The sequence below is a fragment of the Capra hircus genome, chromosome 3, assembly GCF_001704415.2.
Source record: "Capra hircus breed San Clemente chromosome 3, ASM170441v1, whole genome shotgun sequence".
In the NCBI taxonomy this organism is placed as follows: domain Eukaryota; kingdom Metazoa; phylum Chordata; class Mammalia; order Artiodactyla; family Bovidae; genus Capra; species Capra hircus.
The window spans coordinates 18074683-18080964 of NC_030810.1; positions in this window are offsets into that span (position 1 = coordinate 18074683).

The following is a 6282-nucleotide window of genomic DNA, read 5'->3' on the forward strand; positions in this document are numbered from 1 at the left end:
TCAAAAGTCAAACAATAACAAGTTGGCAAGAAGAAATCAGAACCCTCGTACATTGCTGGTGGAAATGTAAAATGGTGCAGCCTCTTTGGCAAATAGTAGTTCCTCAAATAATTAAGCATAAAATTCCCATAGCACCTCACACTTCCATTTCTAGGTATATACCCAAAAGAAATGAAACATAGGCCTACATGAAACTGTACATGAATGTTTGTAGAAGCATTATTCATATTAGCCCCAAAGTAGAAACAACCCAAATGTCTCTATCAGCTGATGAATGGGTAAACAAAACATGGTATATGCATACAGTTGAATATTATTCAGCCAATAAAAGGGAATGAAGTACTGATGTACTCTATAACATGCATGAACCTTGAAAATACCAAACTAAGAGAAACCAGTCACAAAAAGACTAATATTGTATTTGTTTATATTCCATTTATTTGAAGAATCCAGAACAGACAAGTCTTTAGAGACAGTCAGTAAATTGCAAGTTGCTTAGGACTGGGAGAAAGATGGAAGGATATAAAGGCAAGAGCTAAAAGATACAGAATTTCTTTTTGAGGAGGTAAAAATGATGCAAAATTGACTATAATTTCAAATAAACACTAAAGTATGCTAAAAGCCATTGAATTACACACTTAGTTAGGCAAATTTTATGGTATGTGAATTATATCCCAATAAAGCTATTTAAAAAAAGAGAGAGAGTGAAGATGTGATGGTGTGGTGATGAGCCGGAAGAAATACTTGGGTGAGAGACTGGGCAGGGGGTAAATAAGGGTGAGGAAGGAAAGGGAAGGAGTCTAGAATGGGTGCCACACTTCTGTTTAGATGACTGGGTTACTGGAAGTGCCAGTCACTAAAAGAACAAAAAACAGCTTTAAACTCAACATTGGAAAATAACTAAGACCATGGCATCCGGTCCTTCACTTTATGGCAAATAGAAGGGGGGAAAGTAAAAGCAGCAACAGATTTTAGTTTCTCGGGCTCCAAAATCACTGTGGATGATGACTGCAGCCATGAAATTAAGACATTTGCTGGTTAGAAAGAAAGCTAGAACAAACCTAGACAGCGTATTAAAAAGCAGAGGTACCCCCAATCAAAAAGTGGGGGAAAGACCTAAACAGACTTTTTTCCAAAGTAGACATATAGATGGCTAACAAACACATGACAAGATGCTCAACATCACTAATTATTAGAGAAATGCAAATCAAAACTACAATGAGCTATCACCTCACACCCAATCAGAATGGCCATCTCCTAAAAGTCTACAAACAATAAATGCCGGAGAGGGTGTGGAGAAAAGGGAACTCTCTTGCACTGTTGGTGGCAATGTAAACTGATATAGCTACTATGGAAGACAGTATGGAGATTCCTTACAAAACCAGGAATAAAACCACCATATGACCCAGCAATCCCACTACTAGGCATATACCCTGAGGAAACCAAAATTGAAAAAGACACATGTACCCCAGTGTACACTGCAGCACTATTTACAATAGCTAGAACATGGAAGCAACCCAGATGTCCATCAACAGATGAATGGATAAAGAAGCTGTGGTGTATATATATATATGATGGAATATTACTCAGCCATAAAAAGAAACACATTTGAGTCAGTTCTAATGAGGTGGATCTTATTATACAGATTAAAGTGAGTCAGAAAAAGAAAAACAGATATTGTATACTAACACATATATATGGAATCTAGAAAGATGGTACTGATGAAATTATTTGCAGGGCAGCAATGGAATCAAGATTGCCGGGAGAAATATCAATACCCTCAGATATGCAGATGACACCACCCTTATGGCAGAAAGTGAAGAGGAACTAAAAAGCCTCTTGATGAAAGTGAAAGAGGAGAGTGAAAAAGTTGGCTTAAAGCTCAACATTCAGAAAACGAAGATCATGGCATCTGGTCCCATCACTTCATGGCAAATAGATGGGAAAACAGTGGAAACAGTGTCAGACTTTATTTTGGGGGGCTCCAAAATCACTGCAGATGGTGACTGCAGCCATGAAATTAAAAGATGCTTACTCCTTGGAAGGAAAGTTATGACCAACCTAGACATCATGTTAAAAAGCAGAGATATTACTTTGCCAACAAAGGTCCATCTGGCCAAGACTATGGTTTTTCCAGTGGTCATGTATGGATGTGAGAGTTGGGCTGTGAAGAAAGCTGAGTGCCGAAGAATTGCTGCTTTTGAACTGTGGTGCTGGAGGAGACGCTTGAGAGTCCCTTGGACTGCAAGGAGATCCAACCAGTCCATTCTAAAGGAGATCAGTCCTGGGTGTTCATTGGAAGGACTGATGCTGAGGCTGAAACTCCAATACTTTGGCCACCTCATGCGAAGAGTTGACTCATTGGAAAAGACCCTGATGCTGGGGGGGATTGGGGGCAGGAGGAGAAGGGGACGACAGAGGATGAGATGACTGGATGGCATCACGGACTCGATGGACGTGAGTCTGAGTGAATTCCGGGAGTTGGTGATGGACAGGGAGGCCTGGTGTGCTGCGATTCACGGGGTTGCAAAGAGTTGGACACGACTGAGCGACTGAACTGAACTGAACTGAATGGAGACATAGACATAGAGAACAGACTTATGGACACACAGGGGAGCAAGGAAGGAAACTTATATTGCCATATGTAAAATAGATAGCCAATGGGAATTTGCTATATGACTCAAGGAACTGAAACCAGAGCTCTGTAACAACCTAGAGGGGTGTGATGGTAAGGGAGATGGGATGAAGGTTCAGGAGGAGGGGACATATGTATACTTATATTGATGTTTGGCAGAAACCAACACAATTCTGTAAAGCAATTATCCTTCAATTAAAAAATAAATTAATTAATTTTTTTTAAAGAAAGAAATTAAAAAAAAAAAGCAGAGATATGACTTTGCCAGCAAAGGTCCGTATAATCAAAACTATGTTTTTTCTGGTAGTCATGTATGGATGTGAGAGTTGAAACATAAAGAAGGCTGAGTGTCGAAGACCTGATGCTTTTGAATTGTGGTGTTGGAGAAGACTCTTGAGAGTCCCTTGGACAGCAAGGAGATCAAACCAGTCAATCCTAAAGGAAATCAACTCTGAATATTCATTGGAAGGACTGATGCTGACGCTGAAGCTCCCATACTTTGACTGTTTGATGCAAAGAGCCAACTCATTGGAAAAGACCCTGATGTTGGGAACGATAGAAAGCAGAAGGAGAAGGGGCTGGCAGAGGATGAGATGGTTCGATAACATCACTGACTCAACGGACATGAATTTGAGCAAATTCTAGGAGACAGTGGAGAACAGAGGAGCCCAGCATGCTGCAGTCCATGGGGTCACAAAGAGTCCAGCACAACTTATTGACTGAACAACAACTTACATGATACTTAGTTGCCAGGCACTGTCCCAAGAACTTGTCATATATTAATTCCTTTAATTTTCAACAACCCTATTAGGTTGGTACTATTATTATCATTCCCATTTAACAGAAAAGACAACAAGTCTAATAGGTTAAGTAACTTAACCAGAGTCTGGCAGTTAGTAAATGGCAGAGTTAGGATTCAAATTGAGAATTTTGGATCCAGAATCTTTCTGTTAGCCACAGTGCTACGGTGCTTCTCTGGCACAGGAGGAAGGGGCCAGCTGAGGTGTGATTGTTGTTGTTCAGTTGCTGAGTCATCTCCAACTCTTTGCCATCCCATGGACAGCATGCAGCATGCCAGCCTGCCCTATCCCCCAATACAAGCTTGCAAATCCAACACCAATACTTTGATCCCATACGGGCTAAGGGCGGGCCCCAAGGGTACCCTCCCCAACAGAAGAGCTCACATGTCCACTTGGCACCATAGGACCCAGGATGCCACTGCAAATAAGAACTTCAAGCCAAAGCGCCTGGCTTCTCAGCCCCACCCGCCCCAGTCCTGTCTAGCTGTGGTCCTCACCGCCTCTCTCAGCAGCTGCATTCCCACAGGGGCTGGCCTGGGTTGGATAAGCGCTGGAGCAAGAGGCCAGACCAGCAGCACGAACTTGTTTCCAGGGAAATGATGGAAAGCGGAAGACGGAAGGCCAAGCCGTGCCTCTTAAAGCCTCATTAGGCTGGCGGCTATGGGGAAGGCAAACCCAAGCGCTTTGCCCAAGAGGCTTTGCTGCAGCCTGCATGGGCTGCAAAAACGGAACTCCCATCCATCAGCCCTGAGTCATTCCCCTCTCAGCCCCAAGGAAAGGGTGATTTCCTGCCTGGCCCTCCGGGCAGCTCAGGCTCCTCTCATGGGTTGTGCATCTCTTATCTCACCCCAGGCCCTCTGCCTGAGTCTGGCCGGAGTGGTCTGGTCTTCATGTTTCCTGAGCAGGAAACATGGATTCAGAAAGAGCCCAGCAGCTCAGGAGAACAGAGGGCTAAGCACACTGGGTCTCTGGAAGCTCTCTCGCTTGGAGTCACTGGTGGGTACCTAGGGATCCTTTGCCCCTTTACTTGAAGTAAGTCTCTCCTGATGCCTATTTTCAACCCAGCCTCATCCTGTGGGAGATTCTGGCCTAGTGTGGCCCTGTGCCAGGCACAAAATATTAAATACCGTAAGTCCCCTGCATCTGAACAAATTACTTTCCGAGAACATATTCAGAAGTCCTATTTGTTTGTAAGTCCAACAGAGTTAGCCAAGGTGCCCAACTAAAGCAATCAGCTATAGAGCACTGTACTAGAATAGGTTTATAATACTTTTCACATAAAAACACAAAAAATAAACATGTTTAATCTTCCACCACAGTTCCTTGAAAAGCACAGTAGTTCAATACAACAGCTAACATACAGTGATTGGCACCGAGTGAGCAGGCAAGAAGAGTGACTGACTGGAGGAGAGGGGAGGTGGGAGATGGCAGAGCTGAAGGAGGGCCAGCAATGGGAGACAGAGGGCAAGCTGCACTTTCACTCACGTCTGCCGTTGATGACACAGGTTCTGGTCCCTTGCTGGAACCAGATGCACGTGTGCGTCGTTGAAAGTCCTCCAGTTGAAGTTTCATATGTAGGGGACTTACTGTAAGTGAATGAAGTGAAGGTAGTCATCGTCAGAGGTGTCCATGTAGAAGTTATAAGAACAGGCTTTGGAGTCAGACAGACCTGAATTCAAATCTCAGCTCCTCCCCTGAATCGTGACTTTGAACAACTCAGTTAATCCATTTCAGGCTTGGTTTTCTCTTCTGCCAGTTAAGAAAGCATGAAAGTGAAAATCGCTCAGTCATGTCTGACTCTTTGTGACCTCATGGACTATACAGTCCATGGAATTATTCAGGCCAGAATATTGAAGTGGGTAACATTTCCCTTCTCCATGGGATCTTCCCAAACTAAGGATCAAACCCAGGTCTCCCACATTGCAGGCGGATTCTTTACCAGCTGAGCCACCAGGGAATCCCAAGAATACTGGAGTGGGTAGTCTATCCCATCTCCAGCAGATCTTCCCAGCCCAGGAATTGAACCGGGATCTCCTGCATTGGAGGTGGATTCTTTATCAGCTATCAGGGAAGTCCCAGAAGAAGGGCATATAATCAATTCCTCATGTGATGTAATGAGACAATGTGTTAGCACAGAGCTGGCAAACAGCAAACACTCTTTAGTGGTAGCTAGTGAGACAGGGAATTAGAGAGAAAGAGGCTGGCCCACCCCATCCAGCTTTTACCCCAGGAAGCATGAGTATAAAATGATGGTACCCTCTAAGCAGGGTTGACATCTTGCCTAACAAAGGCAAAGTTATGCATGGCCGTTTATATATAAAACAATAGAGGCGCAATAGAGGCGCAAAATTCTGGGGGGACTCAGAGGAAGGAAGGAATGTGTGTGTAACCCAAATATCCTCAAGGCTTTCAACCCTTTGAGGTCACCTTTTCCCTTTACATCCGATCAGAACAGCCCTGTCCCTACTCCACATCCTCTGGAAAGTCCGTACCCGTCTCTATTTTGACTAGGACTTTAGTACACCCTCATGATCGCCTCTCAGTCTGAATTCCTGCTCTTGCTAAATTTTTCACCGCTTTCTTGCTCATTTTCTGTGGCTGCCATTGTCTCTTGATTCCTCAGATACTGTCACCTTTTCCCTTTGTTTCTAAAACACCATGTAAGTTTTCGTGGATAGAATGCCTGTACCAATAGTATGCTTTCGGGAAGCTAAGCTATCACAGAAGAGAGAGTATAAACTTAAAACTGAGTATTAGGCATCGTTGTTCTAAAATTTTCCTCCAACAACCGTTCTACTGAAATTTCTCCCTGGTGAAGACGTCTTTTCCTCGGGCTGCTATCTTCCA